The sequence below is a fragment of the Labrus bergylta genome, chromosome 6 (genome assembly GCF_963930695.1).
Source record: "Labrus bergylta chromosome 6, fLabBer1.1, whole genome shotgun sequence".
Taxonomy (NCBI): Eukaryota; Metazoa; Chordata; class Actinopteri; order Labriformes; family Labridae; genus Labrus; species Labrus bergylta.
The window spans coordinates 15745419-15771565 of NC_089200.1; the positions used below are offsets into that span (position 1 = coordinate 15745419).

The 26147-nt window shown below is 38.5% G+C and overlaps 1 protein-coding gene across 1 annotated transcript in view; it reads left to right on the top strand.

The window, feature by feature from the left end:
- The first annotated feature begins 3301 nt into the window (after positions 1 to 3301).
- The window catches only part of adgrl2a (adhesion G protein-coupled receptor L2a), a 154487-nt gene continuing 131641 nt past the window's right edge, over positions 3302 to 26147 (top strand). Inside the window, exon 1 of the mRNA XM_065955814.1 lies at positions 3302 to 3445. The gene's annotated coding sequence lies outside the window, so the exon portion shown is untranslated. The remainder of the gene's footprint in view (positions 3446 to 26147) is intronic.

The following is a 26147-nucleotide window of genomic DNA, read 5'->3' on the forward strand; positions in this document are numbered from 1 at the left end:
TTGCACTGCGTATGCATGTTCATGATGTGTTCTGTCAAGTCGCCATTGTGAGCTCAGATTTGAGTGAATGAAGTTGATGAAAATCAGGCATTTGCACCAAGACTGGAAAAGAAAAGCTGTGGCCTTTCACAGTGAAACGTGATAGGATTATGCAGATGATCAGAGTACTGTGGGACCGGAGCCTGACACCAAACTGTGTCCAACTCATTTAATTGTCACAAAGGTCTGTACTGTATGTGCAGGAATTGAAAACTGAGAAATTTAGTCCTTAGAAAGCCATTTAGCCCAATCATTAAATAATATGTAAGTAATTTGAAGATTCCATTATTACCTATTTACTATTCAAACGCAGTTTAACATCCTGCGACAAAATCAAATTGATTGATTTGCACATAAACTTCTTTCTCACTCGGAGTGTCTTGAGTTCTTTCGCGTTGGTTTCTCATCGCAGGACTTGGGGAAAAGAAAATCTGAAACTTCTGTAGAGTTGGAAAATCGCTTCTTCAACCTACAAATACAGAATCCAGACCTTTTTTTTTTTTTGTTAAAGCTTCCGTTTGTCACATGGGTTCTGAAGACTTCCTTGTCCTATTAATTGAGCTGTTAGCCGGACTGCCATTCAGACTTACATACTGTACCCGTCCCTTTAGCTGACAGGGTGCTGAACCAGGAGGTTCCTCATATGAAAAGCTCTGACCTTTCTTTTGTGGTGCAATCAAATGGGGCTGCCTTGGTCCTTGGCTCTGAATAATTAATTCCTCCCCTCAGTAGGAGTGTTTGCTAAACAGTGGGGTCCTCTGCAGTTCACTTTTTTCTGCACCACTGCCACTGCACCCTAGGGGAGAGACGAGTGTACGCTTTAGTCAGACTTAAGATGTGCCTTTCAGAGAAAAAAGAGAGACAGTCAGGCGATATTGGAGAGTCTCTCTTTCCTTTTGTTTCTCTCTGCAGGGAAAAGTCAATAATGTACGTACAGACGTAAGGAACACATATGAAGGAGGCAGTGAGGAAACTTAGCATTAACATACAGGGAACTACTTTTTGTGACTATTTGAGACAATATTTTTTATTCTCAGAATGAATCCCCTTATTATGTCAGTGTGTGTTCTTATCCAATCAATGTCTCTATAATACACCAATAACAAAAGGTTTATTTAGCTTTTTATTTTATTTATGTATTTTTTAATGGAATAATCAACCCAGGAGAGAATTGGTTTGTAGGACAGCCCCGACCTTAACCATTTGTTCCTCTTCCTGTCAAGCAAACCAATCCCCTGTGAGGGGGGCCCTACCGTAACGCCCCCAACTGCATTTGCCTCGTAACAGTGTCATCTCCACCCCTGGTGTACATGCTTTCATCATCCATACAGGAATAATATATTGTAGGGAGATGCTCCTCAACCCCGTCTTCCACTGGCAGTGTGTGTGACAGCATTCTTTGATCTCAATGTGAGAGGCTGAGGCTCCAGGAGAAATTATCAATGAGATGGGAAAAGGAGAGAGAGAGAGACGATAAAGCATGGAGGTGGGAGTGATATTGCGAGGTGTAAGTGTGTGTAGTGCATGTTAAAAGTGGCCCCTCCAATTAGAAAGCCAAGTATATCATTTAGCATCTACAGCTCATGAGCCAAGGTATAACTTAATTATTAAAAAATAGCACAAATGTATTTAAAAAGTTGGTATTTGATTCAGCACTCTTAAATTAAAAACACACATTAAAAGTTACCTCTGTGGCATCATTTTACCAAAATATCATCTCCCATTCTGCATCCTGCAAATGTCTTTCTTGCACAGTGTGTGCAAGGGGGCAGTGCAGGACTTCATTAGAGGAGACAAAAACCTCTAAAGTGTTCAACTTCCATGAAAGCTTGATTTAAGCTAAACCCTGTGATGAAGCATTAGCAGTGATCCAGCTCTACACTGGCTCTGCATTAAAGCCAAAGGATTCTGTCTCAGAATAAATCACCTAACCTACTTTTTCTCTGGCAGATATCAGATGATCAAATGATTTCTTTTCCCTACTGAACAAAAGTGTTTTTGTGGTATATTTGTCATCTCAGATTTGGGGGGAAATGATGATGCAATCCATGTTTATTTATTCATAAAAAGAGCATTTTTTTTTTTTATCTTTAGTGGGCCCTCTAAAAATATTTAAATATGTGTACTAAGTATTTCAAGCCATGTTGGCTACTGCTTCTATTATAATCATGATATGCTTTATATGTGTGTGTGTGTGTGTGTGTGTGTGTGTGTGTGTGTGTGTGTGTGAGAGAGTGTGTGTGAGTATGTGTGTACTGTGTATATATATATAAATATATATATATATATATATATATATATATATATATATATATATATATATTTATTTTTTATTTTTTATTTTTTATTTTTATTTTTATTTTTTTATATAGTTCAACTCCGACCTTTGGAATAATGAAAAAAGAAAAAATCTCCTGAAAAAGCTAGCAAGTGGACCTCAAGTTTTTTTTATTTTTTATTTGATCAAACTTTATTTCTATGCATGCACGTGTATTATTAGCAATTTATATTTAAATTAGAATTTATGTTTGCCTTAAAACTACATTAAAATGAACACACCAAGCCAAGCTGGAACAGTGTCCCCTACTAAACTAAAAGACTATAAATGGATTTTGATTAACCTACTTATGACTCTGAAAAAAATACCCATTCGTCTCATGGAGCTTTGTCTGAAACAACAAAAAAGTAGTTCCTAAAAGAAACTTCTAGGAACTTAAGAGAAGAAAAAAAGGAACACAAACCAAACTGAGGAACTTGAAGCAATGTACTGGCTTTTATAAAACTGGGGGAAAACACTTCTTGGCACATCTGCATATGAAAAATTGCAGTGTAATGAAGACATATTAGCCCATTGAAACGTTATTACGGCACTGGGAGAGGGGATTGTTTTTTCAGAGCGAGATCAGAGATGGTGCTGTCCTCGCTGTTGCTTTTTTTCCCTCCTGATCTCATCTGTTTGGCATGAAGGGGGAGCTGTGGCTCCTCCTTTCTGACCAGGGTTACAGCTCCGGGGCTTCACCGTGTGCCTCGCACAATTTTCTCACACTTCTCTGGCCGCGCTGTGCCACATTGATTTAAATGTATCTGTTGAGGGGAAAATAATCAATGCAAATTCCCTGGCAGTGCAGCCAACAAATAAGACATGTCTGATTCATCAAGCGGACAGTGCTATAAAGACCACTCTTTCTCTTTTGTCCCATTTCTCCCGCTCTCTCTTGCCCTCTCTCTCTCTCTCTCTCTCTCTCTCTCTCTCTCTCTCTTTGGTCTCTCTCACCTCTGGGCCACTTCACCCTTTTTTTACTCTCTTCACCTTTCTCTGTCTAAAAAGTCTTAGGCTGAATAAGTGGAAGGAGCTTATTGCCTTTAAGTATACCTATTGGAACTGCAGCATAAACATTTAATCAAGGTAGGTGCAAATATACTAATCAAAGATACTTTCTTTCATTTTTAATTTCTGATATGAAGTGTGCTCTTCAAATTTAGCATTTTCAAAACATTTTCTTGTCTGTAATTAACAGAACGTTTCAGTTTATTAAGAAAAAAAGATTCTCAAAAATATTGTTTAACAATATTTTTTTTTAACATTTCATGGCTTATTCTTTAAGAAAAAGTAACAGAAAAGTTAATTTGAAACATGTCCCTGGTTCTTAACCACATTAAAATAAAAGTAAGTCAACATGTGAAACAGGAAGGAAGTCTCACCTGACACCTAACCTTAACATTTTGTTTTTGCTCCAGCTTGAACCAAACGGTCAAAAGTTGTGGCTCCTAACAAGGGCAGAGTTTAGCCCCTGTGTATGTAAATTCACTACATGTGTGCGAGAAATAAAGGCAGGGGCTATTTGGAAATTCCTGTGTGATGAAAGGGCGAGAATATCCCCCAAAAAATGATTAATGTGGTGTTCAGGTACACAGAAGATTGAGTGATCCTGTCATCACACCATATGGTACCAATTTATTCCGGCAAAGCATGAGGCAAGCTCAGTGGAGAAGCTCTCACAACTGAGCCTCCAACACTCACCAAAAAAAGAGAAAAAAATACAAAATAAAATGGATGTATACATTAAAAAGATATATGGCATTATTAACCTCACAAAAAGAAATGCACAGGCCGCGCTGGTATTTTGACATTGTTCAGCTAAGTGCAGGTTGTTATCTGTCCGGTGTTATTTTTAATTTCAAGATGTCATTTATTGCTGAGGTGCTGGCTCAGAGAAAGGCCATTTACAGAGTAATTGCTCTGGACTTACTGGTAAAAATCCAGTCCCATTATGATTATTATTATTGGCATCTTCCCAAATTCTTTTCCTTTTTTTTTTCATGCATGGAAAATGAAATTAGCCACTGTAAAGCAGGCCTGCTAAATGTTGTGCAGAATTTTGCAATACTGTATTCAAAGCATTGTCTTATCATTTTCCTCCTCCTCCTCCTCCTCCTCCTCCTCCTCCTACTCTTCGAGTTGTGCTGAAGCCAGTTCAGATTGAAGTTTACTAAGAGTTGAGAGAAAAATTTGCATGAAGTAATTCCTTCAATCCAAAGCAGCAGGTTCAGAACAGTTGCAACATTTTCAACAAAACCACTTTTATTTGACAGCGACTCCAGAGGTTTCAGTCGGGGTATACACTCTCTGTTTTAAATCCAGCCAGGTAGGAGACAGAAATGTAGTATGGATGTGACAAGCCTGTCGAATCAGACTGAGAGCTGTAATTTGACATGGTTTGTTCTTCCTCAAGCACTAAAATAGAGTCTTTCCCCAGAAATAGACATTCTGAGCGCTCCTGTGTACCTCACTGACCTAAAAACGAATGTTTTAGCAGCATTATTTCAAACACAGCAGTGAAATATTAGTGGCATCATTTTTTTTTATATACATTGTCCGGTTGTGCTATTTTAATTCACATTGTTTAAGAATAATTCATCAACAGTGTCTTTTATATGCATGCTTCATTTGACTTTTGAGAAGGTGTTCCCTGTGAGATGTGCCTATACCGAGGTATTTCCCTCTGCTGCCTTTGCAGGGCTTGACATTTTGTGACACAGCGTGCAGCTTCTTCCGGATCACGTGACTCCGCCATCTCCTTCTTATGCTGCTCAAACATGACTTTTAACTCTCTAATCTCCTATCTGGAGTCATGAGCGGAAATATGTGTTTTTTTTCAAAATGCAGATGTCATTGGCAGAGGGGGGAAAAAACAGGTTAGGGAGAGCTGGACTCCTAGCACTTTTCTTTTTCTCTACCTTGTTATTTGCCGCCGCACCCCTGCAGGGCATGCTGACAGGAACTGATAAACCTCTTTATGGGCTGAACTGAATTGGCTCCTATTATCCAAGGTGTGGAGCTGCTCAATGGTAGAAAATAAAAGACTTTATCCACTGCCCATCTGCCCACCCGTTACTCTCTGCCCAGTTTTCTGGGATTCCATGAGGCTGTGTCCCATTTGTGTTGGTAATAGTTGTGTATAGCTAGCTCTGGAGAAGAAGAAAAAAAAAAACAACACTAACATCTTTGGAGAAAAATATATTTTTCTGCCAAATGTCTCATTTGAATACAAGCCTAATAGCCACAGCTTTTGCCATGAAAAATAAATTGGGAGTCATAAAATGTATTTTAGTGTATGGGTGTAGCTGCAGTTGTATTATATGGGTGCATATCTAGGCGTGATTGTAACATTGAACAGAGAAAGGGGATTTGCTTATAGAGGAATGGAGCCAGATCTCTAATGTTTGACTTGTAATCAAGGGAGGGAAACCGAGGAAATCTTGGAAAAGTCACTCATGTGGCTTTTGGCTCTCTAAAAAGCCTGACTGGGATTCCACTGGCATCATACATTGTAAAATTGTTTGCTCTAAGGATTACGCTATTGTTGCACTGTTTTATACAAATGTGGACAAGTTCATATTATAACAGGGACCCCCATAATGTTCTAGTAATGGGCAGATCATTTTGAAGACTTTTCTCTTCGACTGTTTGCTGACTTTTAGATAAAGCCTGGTACTTTTTCAGGGACTTCACATAAAGTCAGCGTGTACGCTTTACCACAGATTTCTTTAAAGGAACTCAGATGTATTTTTTCTTGTTTTATCTAACAGTAAGGATCGTTGAAGCAGAGTGGTGATTTTTTTCTTTCATTTGCTTTAGAGTCAGTCAGAGTTTATCACTTCAATCCTGTTACTTCCTTTCACAGTAGGCCTGAACACTATGAGGAAAATATGTGACGTGGAACGACATTCTTCAATAATTTAATAGCAAATGAAGTGCTATAAACAAACATTAAAGAGTGCAAGTTAGCTATAACGTGCAGTTTATATCTATCTGATATTCATGTTTTAACAATAACCGTGTTTGCAACGTGTCTGAGTCTGTTTTTTTTTTGTCGCTTCTAAAATGGCAGCAATCAGTTCATCTGACTGCATCAAAATGAAGTGAAAGCAATCCAATGTTTTTTGTGAATGCTTATATTGCAATAACATTTTGATTCATCTGCTCTACTTTTTTCTTTTTCTACCGAATTTTCGCATCTTTTTCCTAATTAATCTGAAATTTCATTTTTTTCCCCAAACATCTTCAGTATAAAAATTAATCCATCACACATCAAAATAAGTTGTGTACACACACACACAAACACACACACACACACACACACACACACACACACACACACACACACACACACACACACACACACACACACACACACAAACACACACACACACACACACAAACACACACACACACACACAGGCAGTGAATTCATTTATTTATTTTATTTATTGTAGTTTGATAACACGGGTCCACTTAGTATTCAGTCAATGTATTTTAGTAAATGACTAAAATTATTAGACAAGATTTTGAAAAGTCTGTGTTGACCAATGAAAAACAGAGTTTAGGTAAATAAATGTGTATATATAAGTATATATCCTGACTTCATATGGGTCTTGATATTTGTGATATTAAAGAGTTCAACTATAAATACTTAATATGTAGCTCTGATCAATACCAACATAAATGAACTGTAGCTCAACTTTTAAATGCTGACTCACTGCCCAAAGGTCATTTCAACCTGATTTTAAATTTACACTGATTTTTTTTAAAACAAATTAGAAATGTGAAGATGCCACATGACAAGCTAAGTTACACTGAAGACATATGGCAGCCTTGAGGCTGACACATGTCTCACCAGTTTGCTGTCTGATAAGTGCAGGAGAATCACTGTGATTTGTGTCTTAAAACATGCTGTTTGTGGTTTGAAGCTAGATGTTGAAGTTTTTAAAGATAAGAATAAAATGATCATCACATAGAGCACAGCTCTGTCCTCATTGAAATGCAAAGAGTCTCTGTTCTTGATTATAGTGCCACCTGAAAGCTACTTCGTGGTGACTGAGGGTTTCAGACTGCCTTTAGTCTATGTATTAATAGTGGTGATTTGGATTTTTCACATTCAAAATACTTGAATTTCATTAAAATGATGTATCTATCCAAAGTTCTGTAGATGTGACATTGTTCTTATGAAATGGATTAGCCTGATTTTAAATTAAGCTAACTGTCTGTTCTCTAAAGTCAGGCAGTTAAAATCCAAAGAAAAAACAGAGTACCGCCAAAAAGTCACTTTCCAAATTAATTTAGAGATCACTGTTTGCCTTTTTTTTTTTTTTTTACTGGAGAATTATTTTTGCCTCATTGTTTGCCAAATAATCATCTTAGTATAAAACTGGCTGTGATTTGAAAATACTTTAATATGATGCATTGACAGTATTTTATCTTTAATGGTTCAATTTGAGCAGACTTGTGTTTTTAAGAGCAAAGTCATCCCTTAAATCTCTCTTTTGAATGGTATTCTATGGTCTTAATAATAAGTAACTATGGGTTTCTTAATGCAAATGTTTTTAGCGTTTACAGATGCATTGTTGCTTTCAAAGATCAAGTTGGTGTCATTTACAAAATAGTTAGTGTGTTAATAAATGAGAAGTGTTTGTATGGAATAAAAAGGGAGTTCTGGAGGCCTTCTTGTAAGAAAAGTAACCTTATCTATAGTCACTTTGAGTACAAGAGAAGATGTCTAGTAAAATGTCAGATTGTTCAAGGTGGCTGGAACCAGATACGCTCACTTAATATTAGTATCAATCGTCTGGTTTAAGAAAAACCGATGACAAGAATCCAAAATCCTCGAGAGGAGAGGGTTAGGCTCTGTGACAGGGAATCTCTCCCTCAAGCCAAGTGCATAATGACTCTGTTTGCAGTGAAACACATAGAGCCAAAGATGGATGTCTAGTTTACTGTAGCACTATCTGTGGAGTTTTGGACTGCTTTAAGCGAGTTATCAAAGCCATCTGTTTGGGCCCACGGGCCGAGGCTGATTAATATCGCCAAGGATTGAGAATGTCACAGAGGAGCTAAAGTTGCAGGCTCAGACAACTATATTTTTTCAGCTAATTTAAGGATTTAAGTCTTCACTCCAACCATTCTGATTTCGATCTTTCAGCAAAGTGGCATCAAGAAATCAGCTCTAACCTGACATTCTGTGCCTTGTTATCACAGATCAAGCGTAATATGTGTCTGAAAGAGTCTGATTTGGATGCTTGTAGAGTCATATTTATGGCCTTTGTGGGATGGTATTTAAGAAATTAGTGCATACTGGAAATTAAATTCTCATTGCACCTCGAAACAGGCAGAAGTTTTGGTCAGTCTTGATTGTTTTGTTGGACAAAAGATAAGGAAAAGGCTCCAGGCTAAAGATGCAGAAGTGCTTTCCTGCACAATTCTAGTCGTAATTAATTAGCTCAACAGAAACAAAGTACTATAGGGAGAATTTAAGGTGTCGTGTCAAGTTTAAGTTGCCATAAAGTTACAGTTAGTTAGCAATCAGTGAATTACTACTCCAGTAATACCGAGCAATTTTGAAGCAGCTTTAATCTTATTAGCATTTAGATGGGCATGCTAAACGGGATATTGCACAGGACACAATAAAAAAGCAAAAAAACACCCAACTCATTGACTGTGTGCTAACCACTCACAAATACATCAATAAAAACAATCACCAGTCGTCCTGCGCTGCCCGTCCTTGCCATTTGAATTATTTCAATTCAATTTAACTGCAGTGTCCCTCCCCTCTCCGGCACACACAACAACATTGGAAGTGCTCAGTGACTTTCTATTTTGGACTAATAATCCAGAAAACAGATTTCCCTTTCAGACCAGTAAGCTAAGCGTCATTGATAGTTAAAGGAAGACATTAGCATGAGTCTGTGGTTAATGACATTGTTTAATGGTGTGTTCACTTTGTTAATATGGCTGACAACACAGACACATTATGCTCGCAACTTTGAGTTGTTGGGAGTTCGGTATGAAGAGTCACTTTCAAGGATAAGTTCACAAATTTTTATAAATCATGTTTTCAAATGGCTTCCTGCCTGGAGGCGAGTCTACAGGGCGGCTGAATGGGCACTGATGAGTGGGTTAAAAGTGCTAAACATACAGGGAAAATAGCCTGGGGCAATTACATAGATTTTGGAAGGTTTCAATATCCAGAAAAAATATGATTAAAAAGAGTAGAAAATTTATTTTTTAATGGTGGCTATACCCTGAGACTTTAATAGTGAAGGTTGGGATTTGATGAATAAATACCGACCTCTTTCCCACAAATTTAGAGGCTCAATTTAAAATAAAGTCAGTCTGTGTTGAACTATTTATGCATTCGTTAAAGGACGCCCATTTCTGTCGCTGAGTCAACAAACAAGGGTGTATGTTTTCCTCTCAGAGACAACCCATATGACACAGAACTGCACACAGAGAGTTCTGATCCTATAGTGAACCTCCAAGATTGCTCCAGTAATTAGGATAATCTCGGCAGGATGCATCATAGGTAATTATAACAAACTCTCCCTCCATGAGCCGCAGTGTGCATGGATCAAATGTTTACAACTGCAACACAAAGATAGAAGCATCTGTCACAAGTCTGCGTCTTTACAAACCCTTAACCCTATGTGGTCATTGAGTGCCAACATCTCCTAGTCTTCCCCTAGCTCAGACAGGGTTATCACTTCGTAGCGTTGGTGTTCTTATTGCCCTCTAATTGTGTGATTTCAGACGTAAGTGCATGCTGCTTTTTCTAAAAACCCTTTTCATGGCATTCAGACGTCCTTAAAAAAAGACGGGATGCACTCAACCTTGAGAATGTATCAATAATTCAAACACATCATCCTCTCATGATGTGGCTGTCTGAAAATTGGGTAGGCTGTGTCTGAGGGATAATATTGCACTCTGTCACATCGGACTAGCTGTCACCTGCTCGAGCATGGCTACACTCCGCTAATAAATGCAGAGTCAAGGAAAGCACGTTTTCATGATTTGCAGGTTGGTTACTGCTGCCCTTTGCAGGAAATGTGACTTTCGGATCCTACAGTGAGCAAATAGTAAAAAGCTGTATATATTGATGGGATGATGTTGAGTATTAAATTGATTCTCAGATGTCCTGTATTTTTATACTTCCCGTTTTTAAAAATCCTGATAAGATAACTCATTTTCTGACCATCTCCAATTCAGTGTTCAATTTTCACATTTTCCTTAAGAAGCAGGGCTCACTGATTAAAGCCAACACGTAAAGCAAATACATCTTATTTGGACCACCTTTCAACAACCCAAGCATGAACAAAATACTGTACTACCAATGTGATAGATGTTTGTCAGCATCCGTGGTTTGATGATGCATGCTGTCATATCATTAATGGTTTGGCTGCTGTTTATTTGCACTCTGCAGTTTACGGACTCGCTGCTCTTTGTGGTTCCAGTGTGTGGAAGTTGCTTTTAAGAATAAGATGACAGATGGACCTACATCAAGAATGCAAAAGAACAAAAACTGACTCTTAATAGCTGATAGTAGTGATTTAGTTCTTTTTTTCTATCCACTGAGATCTTGTGGATATCTTTATCAAATGACTCATAATTTAAATTTAATGACAAAAATATGATTATTTTATTGGTTGTGGATGCTTTCAAAAATTAAGTAAAATTGTATCCCTCTCCAGGACTAAAATATTTGACCTAACTTCAGTAGTTGAGAACTTCTATATTGGACATTCAAAGTTAAAAAAACAAGGTTAGGGTTAAGTAGATGGAACATTGGTTGAAGTGAGGTGCGGTCATGGTGAGATCAGAAAAAAAAAACAATCGTTCTTTCATTGTACACATTGACAGTTTACCCAGGTTACTCAGAGTAGAAGGTAATGTATCTATCCACCATCTTGACCTTCATACTCCTCCGTTCTCTGTGCTATCTTATTGTCAAACCCTTGAATGTTTCTTCTCTTTATTATGCGTTCAGTGGTATGTATGAATATCATTTCAGTAACTGTAAAATCTGTCTCACATTCTACATGAGGCAAGTTTTCCACATTTCTGCTATGCTGATTTCACAGATTCCTTGAACCTGTTCTGTAGCACAGAACAACGAAAAAAATCCCCCATTTAAAATTCACATGTTATTAGCCCTATTCTGTGATCTCCATTGTACATCGCAGCAGCGTAAAGCCCGCAGTAACTAAAGTGAAACACTTGACTAAGCTCTTGAATATTTTATCGGGTGTGATGCAAGAGTTTGGCGCTTTTCTCATATTCGTAAAAGGCTATCAATGAAATTCATTATCCAGTGTATCAGCTTTATTAAAAGATTCACCAATTGAATGAAGAGATCTTCAAAAAAATCCATTATCTGTTGTCCTTTCCACTGATGAGATAACAATGGATTTGACTTGACTTTTCAAATTAGATTTATATAGTATTATGGCTGAAAATGAATACACATTTTCCTGATCAGTTTGGCTCCCTCCCAGTAACTCGTGGTACAAGATAACCAAACATGGATAATTAGCAGATACAAGAAATCATTACCCATTGTTAATCATGGTGGAAGTTGGTCTTGTTCATTGTCCCTTCAGTATCTGCCACCTTGTTAGATGGGAATATTTTGGTGATGTAATGTAATCAGAGATTTGGATCTCGGAGAAGTTTTGGCTCAATTAGTCCTCCTGAACACTCAAGGCTGAGTGCCATGCTAATTTTATCCCCCACTCAGCACCTGCAGTGCAGTCAACGCGCTCTAGCACAAACTTTGCAACAGGGAAATATTTATGAGGTGCATTTCGGCATAAGATATTCACATTCAGGAGTTTTTGTGGAATAAGTATTGTCATTTATTTATAGGGGAAATTTGTGGAACGTCTGCAGGACTACAAACACATTAGGCAGATTACATCAAAAATAAACAATCAGTGTATTCTGAATTAGAGAATGCCACTGTGCTCATCTTGGCCTGTTTGATTATCTTGTTTAGCCTTCTTTCAACAAACAGTGCTTTAAAAAATAAACAGTCACTGAGAGATAATGCTGTTAAGTTTCATTGGGAACGTGCTCTGCCTCCCCTGGGCTGCCAGACATTTCAGCGGTTGAGTGAAAAATTGCCCTGAATTCTGACCAATGAATCGTTTTACACATGCTTTAATGCGCTTCATAAATAATCTGCCTGAGAAGGTAATTAGTGCAGGTGTTTACACATATTTCAGCCATCAGGGTGCACAGTAGGATCGCAGTTGGCTGAGTGAGCTTTAGGTTATTAAATTAAGCCCAAGGTAACAGGAAGAAGGATGAGCTACAGTTGGGCAGGTATGAGCAACAACATCTCTCCCGATTCATCATGGAAACAAAAAAAAAAATACACATTCAGAAAATTATGCATGTTCACGTTATCTCCCTTATGAGATACAGATTCAGTGTTTTCATATTCATGAGAGGTCAGTAGTAAAATAACAACTCCCTGGGGCAGGTTTCCAAAGACGAAAGTTCGGGTTGCACCTAAAAATGTAAGAACTAAGCTGCTTAACTTCACACTGCCAAATAGGAAAGTTAATCATTTACATCGGCAGCAATGCAATGAACAATACAGTGCAGAAAGAGTAAGAAAATATTAAACCCATGATATTGCAGATTTGCAATAGTCTCAAAAAACTTTCTTTTAAAGCCATATAGCTCATTCTCCACTGTCAGAGATTGCCCTGGGTTTGGTCAAATTTTCGATTTAACATCTCACCTGTCGACCAGTTTTCTTACAATCACTTGAACATGCTGCCTGCCTCAAGCATATGACCAATAATGGCTGTTAAAAAAATATTTTTGTGATGTTTTTTCTCAAGAAATTCCCTCAATTCCCAGCCAATTCTCTTATGCATGCTCGATCCACTGCACCCTCCTCTCCAGCTAAATAAATGATTGGTTATTCTGATATAGTGCAATCACTGTACTTCGGCTGCATTGAGACCAACGTAAGGCAGCAAGGATACCAATGCAGTCTTTGCTTAAAAACACTACAGGGTACAACTGTGAAAAAAAAAAGATTACTGTACTACTAGGCATGGCGCCATGATTCCATATTTGATTGGGCCCACGAAATTTTGTCTGGGCCTGTTAATATCAGAAGTTGAAACAGTTTCCTCCTATTATTGCCCACTATATTCTAAACTTGCTCGTGATGTAAACATGTGCCCTTATTGCCCAACGCAAAAATAGTGATCAATAATAGTTATAATCTTGTTTATTTCTTTGCTAGGACGTTAAAGACCAGAACACTGTCCCTGACTTCTATTTAAGAGAAAATAATCCTCCTTTTTGACGACCTAAATTGATTAGTACCTCTTTATGTTGATAGCGGGGAGGTAGAGAGAGCTACTGTTAATGAGCAAGCTACATTGACTTTTAATTAGAGAGAGAGAGCAGCGCACTATGCTATAAACAAAGAGAAATAGTGATGTATTTATATTGAAGGGAAACTATATTTTAGTTGTAACATTGCATTTAATTATCAAATATAAAACTATAAATGTATGCATAAGGAAAGTCTCTTTTTATCCCAGTCATTAGGGATGGCCAAGATTAAAGTGGGTTGGCCCTGGCCCTTAAGGCCCACTCATAATGCCATTCCTGGCTACTACCTTGATAAAACAATGTCACCAAATGCTAGGCAATTTGTTGATTACATAGTGCAAAATCATGTAGTGATTGTGGTGTTATAAATCGTTGTGCAGTGTTTTGGACACTGAGAATCCATCCAATTCAAGTACCTGCCACTCAAACGGTGCTTCTTGGCCTGTGTTTTATGTCTTTTTTGGTACCTGAAGCAACATGCCCTCCCCTTTAATGGTTTAAAACCCGGGCTGCTGTCGGTCTGAATGCTTGGGTCGGTCAGAGTTGCTTTACAAGCGAGACCCCACTGAGTTTGATTCATGGTCAAATTGGTATCCTTAATGAAAATCTTCTCTCTTTGAATGTTGTGTGGGAGAACTGTTTCCTTCCATATTATAAAGAGTTGGGTAAAGTGGAGACTGTAAATTACCCATAAGTGTGTTTCCATTAGTGTCTCTAAGAACTGGCAACCCATCTAGTGTGTCATGAAAGGAGATGGAAGCCTTAATATGCGTCAGTTGGTAAAAGCAGCAACTATAATGGCCTTTAGTTTAAGGACGGTTATGTGAATGGGTGTCTTTATATGTTGAACATATTGGAACAGCTGTTGCTAAAGGACTAAAAAGGTGGTGCTAATTGAAAAGAGTTAGGTGTGTGGGTTGCTGTAACTAGTCTAGTACCTGCTGATGTCATGAACTACTTTGCATAATGTTATCCATACAGTCCATCACAGGAAGTGTATGGTATTTTTGATTAAAGGGAGATTTATCGTGAACCTGTGTTCCTGTAGAAACACAACCCTTAGTAAATATTGGCCACCACTTGAACTAACTGAAAAATATGTGTCTGTATGGCATCTTTACTGTGTTTCGAGAGTTTGTCAGTACAGGCATGTAGTTTGGGTTTTCAGGTAGCTCTAATAAACAGTGTCAATCAAGTCTTTTCAAAGTAGAGGCAGCTGGTTTTGGAAGCAACTGGTTTCACACCATGGTTCTGTTCATATGTATTGAAACCAAAAGCAACCCTGCCATGAGCAATGGTTTTAACACTCTGCTTTTTGGCACATTTTTAAACATATTGCTTTGTTTTTTTTAAATACACACATACACTTGGAGAAACATGCAAAGGCAAGGCTTAATGTAGTCCCAACATTCAATTCAATCCATCACAGGAGAAGGTTACAATGTGTAGAGGACTATAAATATATTGGTTATAAAGTGACAGGAAGGTCAACATTTGATTTGAGTTGCACAGTAAATTTTTAGAACTATTGATTTGCCGTGATTTGGTCAAAATGATAATGGTCTATAATGTATCTCCTGGAAATGTTCATTATAATCTATTTTTTTAATACTATCCCAATCTCATCGACATTTTTGAACAGCAAATTTGTTCTTGAGGGAACAACGCTGATACATTTTCAAGAAACAAAGAGATAGTAGGGTCACTTTGTTTTATGAGAAGCAATTACTTATCCTAATAAGGAAAGACTGGAAGGAGTTCCCAACTCAGGAGGACACTGGATTCATCAATGTTAGAACACAGTTGAGGTCAATATTGCCGTGCATGCACAGCATCATGAATCTAGATCTAGACTTCTCTAGGACTCTTCCTAAGAATATACATTTTGTAAATCAGTTAAGGTAGCTGAAGTTGACAACAACATAACTTCCTAATGATGTGATGTTTTTAAATAATAAGGCAAAAGCAAGAAATATGTCATTTGTAGCAAGGCTAACCTGAACATCATCTACAAACATGTCCACCATAAACCTCCCTGGACTGTTTACGGCCGTGTCCAACAATGTATTTTATGAATCCATTAAATCCACGTTCAGAGTCTGCAAAGGTAGTCGACCAAGGTTCACTTGTGCCTTTATTCTAGCCTCTTGGACTTTAGCTTTTTTCCTTTAACAATGTCTCTTCTTTTTATCTTTTCTCTGATCCTAACCTTTACATGTTTGAGAACATTCTCATAAAAAAATAATCTTCGGCTTAATTTTGACTTGCTAGCATACTACTTAATGCAGGGCTTGGCTGCCTGGTGTTGTAAATGACCTTGTCTGGTTTTTAGGGGAATCTGACATGGTTCCAGGCATAATGAATAACTATATAAAAGGCTGAGGGTGTTGTTTTTCCACATAGGTCATGTAAAGGCATCAGATTCAAACAGTTTTAAATACCATCATACTAAGTTTTAGGTAAGTGAATGTCCATTAGCCGGACTTCAAGTGCTCCTGCAGCCTTTACTTACAGACATGCTGGAGATTTAGCAGTCACATTTACAGAACTTAATAGTAACAGCAGGTAAATGGACATGGATATGTTGTGGACTTAAGTTTTGCTTGTGCCAGCAAGTACAATTTCTATGTTGAGTAATAAACTTTGATGTATGAGGTAATCACAGAACACTGAATTATTGCCCACCTTGTCACAGTTTCTGGCATCAGGGAGAGTTTGCAGCGAAGGCGCAGATGGTTGATTCATTGAAAATCAACAAAACATATTTAAGGACTGATGTTCATTTTTACACCTTGAGCTACAAAATAAAAACACACTCCCAAAAGGAAAGGTAGGACATTTTTTTATGCTTGCAGTTCACTATATTTACAGAAACCTATCATTTCTGTCTTTGTATAGCTCAGTAACTTCTGTGTTCAGCTGTCTAGGTGTGTGTGTGTTGTGTGTGTGTTTGTGTGTGTGTGTGTGTGTGTGTGCGTGTGTGTGTGTGTGTGTGTGTGTGTGTGTGTGTGTGTGCAGATAGTAAAATATGTCTAGTATTTATTTGCTGAGAATAGCCGACAGTGCTTTTTTTCATGGGGGGTGGGGTGGGTGTGGGGTGGGGGGGTAACTGTCAATCACTGTAAATAGTGAAGCTGACGGGTATTAAACATCCCAGTTTGTTGGATACTTTAACTTTTAAATCACAGCAGTGAGTAATCTTGGCCATCATCTTACGGTGAACCACAAATGCTCATCAATAATGTGTACTGTTTAGATAGCTCTGTCATGATGGTCTTTTATGTAAAACCTTTAAAAAGAAAGCAGAAGGAAGTAACACTTTTTACTGGACTTTTCTACTTTTAGTGCATTTTACATTTTATCCAAGCGTCAGAATCAGAAAACTGTCAGAGAGCACAAACCTCTTCTCAAATCTGAAGAACTCTATTTTTTTTTTTTGAGATATAAGATCCATTATGTCCAGTTGTATTTGACTTCATAAGCTTATTCAATCCAACACTTGACATACACAATATAATGAGTTGTTTAAAATGCCAAAGAATTAAGATTGACAGTTATTAAGTTTGTTCATTTTTGCTGTTTTTAGCATTGGGGGTCATCTCATTAACTTGTCAAAATACCATCACATTTTTGTACAAAACCTGATTTGAAATATTAGTTGACTTTATGACAGCCACATTGGTGTGTTTTTTTAATTCGATTCCTAACCAAAAGCGTAGCACTTGTTCTTTGGCTCATGACCATATCCTCCATCAGATCTCACTAAAATATGCCAAACACTATTATGTTTTATCCTGATAATCACACAACTGAAGCACAGAGAGAAAGATGGGAATTGGAAGAAAAAAAAACAAGCCTCCACTGGCTAATGTAGCGGTTCATTTTCAGGTTTATAGTCAGCTACATTTATGAAGTTTGTTTTTTTATGCCCATGTCTTGTATATGGAAGCTGAACTGATTTGTAAAGGTCACCCACTGGCAGCACAAGCTTCTATTTGTACGGCTGCATGAAGACAAAAGCCTTATTAACAAATTTGCAGGTTTTTTTTTTTTTTTTTTTTTTTTTTAACTGAGCTGTTTCCAAGCCATCCTTTGCAGGTACAAAAACAACTGAAACTATAACTATTTCATTATTCTTTTCCCTTCCAAAAAAGATCTTTTCCTTTGGCGATGCCTATTTATTCAGCGCTTTGTTGTGTTTCCCAAAAGACAGAAATTAAAATTCAAACCAAAGAAACTCAAAGAGCTTGATGTGTTTTCTGACTCTCTGCATTGATGTGCTCTGCTGGTGGATATTGAAAAACATCAGAAATATCAAATATCAACTCTGTACTAAGAAAACGGAGCCCAGGTATGCTGAATGATTGACGTCCAGTGAATCCTTCAGTAATCAAAGTGTGCCGTAACGCTGCTTGTTTCATGTGCAGTCGTCCTCTCCATCAGATTGCTGCCTGTGGAATGTGGCTTTGCCTCAGACCAGGACTTTAATTAGAAACGACTGGTTTGAAGTCAGACGGGCCATTATGTGGCCAACAGAAAGAGGGAATATACACAGAGTCTGTTTTCAAAGCTTAAGTAGATACGTATCAAATAGTCCCACAGATGGATAAATGTGATTCCACATCTCGCTTGACATTGTTGCTAAGCCTGTCTTCCACTTTTCATGCTACTGTGAAATTACTCGATTTGCAGCTGCTGCAGGCACAGGCTCGTGGACAAGAGAGTAACGGGATTGTGGATGCTGAGATCTGACACAACCAGTGCCACAGCCTACATTTATCAGATAAAACACTCACTGATGCTTTTTTAATGTAAATGAATGCAACTTAAATTGAACTGAAAAGAAGCACTTGTGACAGTATGTTTTTGTCGGTAATCGTGATGCATTTTGATTATCAAAATTCTCAACTTGTTTGAACCTAAAAGAGACCAATAGAATCACAGAGGAAACTTCTGTTTTAAATTCTGTTGTGCTCTTGTGAGGAAAATAAAAAAAATGTGCAGCAATAAGTTGTTAAACGTCTGAGCAGCTCTTCACCTGTGTTTCAGACTCAAAGCTTTTTGATGCTTCTAGATGTGTCTAGCTTGCAAGCAATCCTTCTCTTCTTTTCTTTTGCAGCTCCTTCTTCTTAAAGTTTAACAGTCTTTTGTCATTTTTCAACTCAAAGGGAAAAGAAGTTGAAATCTAGAGAGGAAGCTGGTGGGGGGGGGGGTTCTCTGCCATTTCTGCTTAGAAGATTTTTCTCCTGTGTTATGGCAAGTTATGGAGGCTGGGACTTTCTTTTGTTCCCTTTCGTAGCATCTGATTTTAATTTCAAGTAGGTGTTGGTTTGATATTTATTTTGGCCTGAGACTATCTAAAGATGTTTTTGCATCCTTCTCTGAGCTGCTTTATTTACTAGTATATTTGTGAGTATCATAATTAAGTGTTTTATAGCTTTGTTTTATTTAAAACAAATGATTGAATCAGTAGTAGTGTGAAATCTGGGAGAATATGGTGAACTGAAGTCAAAATTCTTTCTAAAGTAAAGTGTAGGAAAACTGTGAAATTGAAACACAGACATACGTTTTAGTCATTTACTCTTAATAGCTTTATAGAGGACACCATGCTGGAAAATTGAGGAAAGCCCCCTTTGGCCGTGTGTCTGGGGGTCTTCAGCTGTGGTCTCTTTAATTACAACAGAAACAATGGGTCAGTTGTCTCTTTACAGTTGTGAGAGTAACATCTTTACAACATGGAGCAGCACGGAGAAAGCAGCTGTCAGCGAGGATTTCTCTCTCCCTCTCTCTTTCTCTTTTTCACTCTGGCTCGATTTTTTTTTCTCTCTCTCTCTCTCTCTCTCTCTCTCCCTTCCCTTTTATCTGCTCGGCTTCGATGTTGCTAAGCACCGGGGCGAGCGCCCATGTTTGAGGAATATATTTGAGTGAGGAAAGCCATCCACATATTTATTCCTTTCCTCACTGCTGGATGAAACCACTTAGCATTTAGAATATGGGATGAGTTTCATTTTAGCAGGTATACACCTCTGCTGCCTATCACCAAACCCCTATGAGCTTTCTGGGAGATTTTAGACATGTCCAATCAAATAGTTGTTGAAGGGTTGTATTTACCAGAGATTTGAGTATTTATCATTTACAAAAGGAGATGTCGTGCGTTACGTCTCATCTGGTATTCCACTTAAGTTTAAAAGGATGGAATTTCTGGCTGTTTTTTTTCTGCTTATGCTGACCTGAATGAAGCTCAGATGAAATTCAGATTTGGAGCATTAAGTGTACTGTGGAATTAGACAATGAGCTATACACATCAGAAACCAACATTTTCTTGACAAAAGAGAACCTTTTTGTTTTATATTTTTCATTTTTATATCTTTAGTGTTTTTTAATCTAGTGCTGTTTTGATCAAGCCAAACCAGCCGAATTAACTTGCTGTCATAAAAGTTATCTAGCTGCATTTTTTTTTTTACAAAAGATTTGATGGCAAATTTGAAAAATTCAACCAAAATCAAACACAGAAATATTTAATTTAACCAAAGTGACCCAGCACAAATAGAACCAGCGTTGCGTCCGGATCTGTTTTGTTCAGTCACTATCCTCCTTGTTGTAAAACCATTTTTTTTCTTTCTTTCATGAATGTCGGCCACAGTTATTGACTGATAACGATAGTGTGATTTCCATAGAACAGCAAGCTGTGCAGTGACAACACAGCTCGGTGGGTAGTCAAACAGTCGTACTTATGAGATGCATAAAATAGCTTGAAATAAGGTATATCCCAGATGGTTGTATGTTATATTGCACTGAGTCAAATTGAACAGAACAAAGTAGTGTTTAACCGTCTCCCCTGCAGTGCTGAAATAATGACCCATCTTCGTGTGTGTTGCTGTGTTGTGATCTCTCTCTCTCTCTTTCTCTCTCTCTCTCATCTTCCCCACTTTCTCTTACTTTCTGCCATTTAAAAAAAAATGTTCTCGCCAATAAAGATATGTAGCTCAGCAGGAGAAAAACTGCTGTCGTGAAACATGACCATGAATAATTAAAAAACAGTGTTATTAATGAACTTCAAGACATTATGCTAATTAACGATTTCAGTCTAATTTGTCAGCGAAACTTGTTGTCTGTCCCATCACTTTTCTACGCATATTAAGGGGCTAATATAATAACCCCAATTATGACGGATGAGAAGAGTGTCCTTGTATGACCATACCAAAAAACTGTTGCAGAAGCCCTCTAATGACTTTCCAATGCAGGATTAGTTCAACCATCGTTTCTCTCAGCTTTCTGAAGCGTTCATTGTGGGTTTCTTCAGGAAGTCATCTTCGAGGTCGAGGAAGTCGAGGAGGCTGCGGCCGATGTTGAATCTTTACTCTGTTTTAGACATGCGCTCCTGACATTTTCTGGATTATTTCAGGACATTCAGGACCTGATATTTCTGGAATGGCCTTTCACACGTACCTCAAAATGTTAGCTTGGTACTTGAGAGATATTTGGTTTAGGTGAATGGGGAAGCTGGGTAGAGTATGTAGGAGGAGGAGTCAACTGGTTTAAGTGTGAATATCATTACAACATGTTAAAGCCAGTTTCTGAAATGAAATTAAAATGTTGAAAAAAAGAATAGAAGAACTGAGGCAAGCAATAAAAAAGAAAAAAAAACAGCTAAACTCTGCTCAGTGTGAACCACATTATCACCCCGTCCACTCCCTCATGGTAAATGTTCAGGACTACCTGCTGCCTATTCACATCCACTTCCTCAAACTTTAGATGGACATTTCACGAGGAATGAGTCTATATAAAGTGAATTTTCAGTTGCATGTGCACCCAGTCTTGACAGTGCATTCTCAGAGTGCAGTGAATGTGTGAGCAGGGCTTATGAAAATCACAGCACACCTTTATAATATATAAATTCCATATTTGTGAAGAACGGGAGTGTGTTGTGTGTTAACCTTTACAGGAAGTAATACTTGTTTAGTTTGTGTGGTCACTGATGTTCCTAATCCTCACCCTCTGATCCAAAGCAATGATGTCAAACTCCAGACTGGGTCAACTTCAAAATCAGTCCTCGACAACTTCACGTGGGTTTAAATCTCCTTACAACCACCCTCTTCCTCAACACATTCAGTACCTTATCATTCACTTCCTACATTTCCCATGAACATTATCTTCTACTCTTGAGACTGGTAGCAGGTTGCAGGTCGGGTGGAAACTTAGAAATGTAACAAGTGCTGAAGGACTTTCTTTCTTTGTTGAAAGGATGCATGGTTATTGTTCATGACTCAGCATACTTCTATAATATGTTAGAGTACTTATAAGAAATATCGTTGAAATATCAAAAGCTGAAAAATCAAATACTTTACTTTTAAAGAAAAGCCATCAATCACTACATTACAGATGAATGTCTTTGAATATGTTCTGGTTTAATATTTAATCACAGAGCACCACATTGCAACAACGGGCTAATATTATCAGAGCCCATGAGTACCAGTTGTGTCTTATCATCATGACAAGATGGTACGACTGAGACGAAAGATCCCAAAGATCCATTAGTGTCCTCTTTTTCATTTTGACACTCGACTTCTGGATATCTGCCATCACTTACTATTGTATTACAGCATCAACAACCCCCAGTTTGTCTTTATTACGGGCCTCTAATCTGCTAGCAGTTAATCATGTTACAAGTACACTGGGTCGCTTCACTTTGTCAAGCTCTCTACCTTTACTGCGTTCCTGCTAAGCCGTGATAGTCACAAGTTGTGATCACTGAAGGGTTCGTTACAAGATGCATCCTCTGTCACAACTTGTGTCTTAATAAGAGAAGCCAAATAGTCTCCCCGTGTGCTGCTTGTGCGCGCTGTGATTAATGTCTGCTCGGTCTGGTCAAAGTGTCGATATCTTCAACAGCTGGGCCCATCTGTCATCTTTCTCCTGTGACAGCCCTGAATATAACTCAGGTTCTATCAGGGAGGCCATCCATCAAAGTGGTAAACAGAGACGTCTCACATTAGCAGCCCCGAACACTTCTCATCATATACCATAACAGACAAGCAATCATCTGGTATTATGTCGTGCCACGGGCTAATGTGAAATATTAACGGAAATATACGGCGCACCAGCTGCCGATCGGACGGGGCATCTGTGCTTTAGCGTAATGGGTGGTTGACAATTTAATATTGTGCAGACAGTATGGTTGTAGATTGTTTCTAAGGCTGTGTTCTACAACATATTTGAAAAATCTCTCTGTCCTCACTTTTTTTAAATTTCTTTTTTTAAACCATGTGTTGTGTGTGTTTAAATCAAAGGCACAGAGTCCATTTACTCTGCTCACGCCTGCCTATTGATTTGTGTTATAAACTCTGTGCTGTAAAGTATACGCAACAAAGTAGAGGAGAGCATTTTACTTGTAGTCAAATTAGATCTGCTATATAAGAGACTCGTAAAAATGAGTGATATGATGCAATCGGATGCATTTATTACATTTGCCTGTGATGTTGTTTCCTCTAGGGGGCAGTAGAATCAGAGACAGGCGCTGCATCTCTTCATCTGTCCGATTGGTGACGGATTCACCACCATTACTGCTCGGATAAATGCTCCACGGGTTGAGGCCATGGGCCAGCTTACTAGGGGATCAACCTCATCGTTCTCTCCAGCACACACGCACGAACACACGCATAGGAAAATACACACACCTCCCCTCATCCCTCTTCTTTTTCTCACAGTCCTCTGCAGCACTCACTCCTGGCAGGGATTATGCTGACACTGTAGTGGGAGGAATAAATGCACGTTGGAAATCAAGATATGGGGCTTTTGTCAGTGTTGTTGTCAAGTGATGGAGATAAGCGCGTGTCAAATATGTGTTTTCAATGTTCCACCTCACACACAGCTCCTTTTAAAACTCAGCCACATTTCTATTTCTGTATTTTACGAGGGTACTTTTTGATTCTTTTACAATTGAAGCAAAGATAATAGCCTCAGCGGTGGGGATTCTTCTGAATAACTTGTTAAAGTTAGAGATAAAATGACAAGAGAGATAAAAAATCAGGGTCTGGGCTCTTGTGGCTGACCATTGTGGTCCATTATTTAGATTTAACCAACAGCGAACCACATGGCGTTTGAAAAAGAAAAACTCTATCGGATAAAGGAGGGCCAAATTAAGCACAGGTTGCCTGAAATTGAAGTGAGATAGTGTTTCTTTGACTCTTTGAAACCCAAGCACGATCTGGCACACATCGAGGAGGAGAACGGCTAATTGCATCAGCACCTCTGCATAAAAAAACTCAGCCGGTTATGAAGACATAATGAGAAACAGGATTCCTCCGTGATGCTTGATGTAGTGCACAACTTTTTTATTTCCTTGCTCAGAGGATTTTGCATTTATTTATTTCATTCCATGTTCTGTGGTCAAAAGCAGAGATACCGATTATAACAGTAGGAAACACATCGCATATATTGAAGAATGAAGCAAAGGAGGCCAATAAGCGGGTCAGTTAAATGGAAATAGTTTCATTTCCTTTGGTGTAAACAAATACCCCATGTAGTCCCCGGACCAGAGCTGTGGGTTATCGGCTGCTGTAACTCAACAGAACACTTTGCCCTGAGCTAAACATAATACTTCCTGCACTTAACTAAATCCATTTTTCAACCCTCAGAAGAGTTCTGACACACCGATATGTTATTTCCCAAATATCTCACAACGCTAAACACGCAACCCAGAAGTGTTTGCTAAAAAACTCGGGATATTTTTGGAGAATTCTGACTACTGGCAGTGGTTGAGAATTGTGCTTTGTACCCAGTTTTCCTTTGTTTATCACTTTGTACAATGGAAATTATTTCATCAAAATTTGGAAAATTTACCAAACCTTGACCCCTCTATCTAAATATTTAGCTCTTAATTTTCAGTTACAAATATCTAGAGATTAGTCAATAGGCCATTTCCCATCAGTATGGATCATTTTCTCTGCTCTCACTGCTTGTCATACACCGCATCGCCTGAATGCTGACTGCGGCAATCTCGAATAATTAATCACTGCTTGCAGCTACAGGTCTGCACACATTTGTATAGATTTAAACTAACAAGATGTACAGTTATGAGGTAAGCTGTATGGATTGAGCACAAAGTCAAAGACAACCCTCCTCAAGGACAAATATATTCAAAAAGTGACATTCAACACCTGCCTGAGACGTTGATCTGTGTGTACCAATGTTTTGTTTGCTTCCTGTCCAAGTTTATTCTTTTGTAATTAGCACCTCGAGTCTCTGAGATGGGTTATAGCTGACTGCTAAGAAGAGGATGAAGCCTGCACTGCTGTAATAGCATGATAGCTTCTTTTCACCCCATCACACAGAGACACAGGAGGTCTTTTTCACTTCTGCAGGTGGTGTGAATGCTAATGCCACACCTTCTGGAGCAGCATGTCTGTATCCAAAGCCAAGGTTCTCCTCAAAAATCTCATCCCAGGTGATTCTGTTTGTACAACCTAGCATAAATACTTTGCCCATTTGTTTCACTCAAATCGTAATGGTGCTTGACTCGCTCCTGGCGCCTGCAGGTTTCAGTTTATATCTCAGCGGTAAAGCGGGAGGCAGGTCGGCGCAAGGTCCTGCTGCGAGGCGTTTGCTAGATAAAGCACGCTGCAGGTAAAAACATGCATGGCCACTCACCATTACATCACTCCCCATGCTGTCCCTGAGATGGCGCTCTTAATTAGAAGGGCTCGGATCTCGCTGTCTGAACTCACGTTTTACTGCCCAGCATTACCATTTCATATAATACAATCCAAGTGGCACGCTACGCTAAAACATAGCAGGGAAGTACAGTATATTATGAAAATCTGCTGTAATTGACACTAGTTTGGAGCTTCTCTATGGCTTCATTTTCGACTCCCGCTCTCTCGTCTGCGTTGTCTTTGGCGATTAGCCTGAGCCTCACCTGTACTTCCTCCCTAGACAATGGCCCGTTCTGCTCATACAGATGATGAGGTGCGGTATCAAAGCCAAATGAGATGGCTGCCAATTAGAGAGGGCTTCCAGGTGCATTTCAATGCAAACTGGCACCACTAACTGCACCCTGTAGTGTCTCCATTCAAAGGCACTTTACAACAGGGAGACTTCAACAGAAACTTATGAAAGTATTTCAATTACTGGCATAAATGACAGACTTCTTTGCAATACTTAGCACAGGGAGGGGGTTTTGAACTTTGTAATGATGTCTTACTAAGTGTTCTAAGTGAGAAGTTAAATTGCCTTATGGCTGGTGCAGTTTGTTGAACGTCTTTTTCTCTTTTAATGATGAAAGTTGCCTTAAACATTTCAAATAATCCACGTTCCTTCGCTCTGGATGGACTTTAGTTCAAATGCTTGGACACAGTGAGAGGTCGTGCTGTTATTTGTACATCCCCCACACTCCCCGGGGGACACGATGGACTTTTAT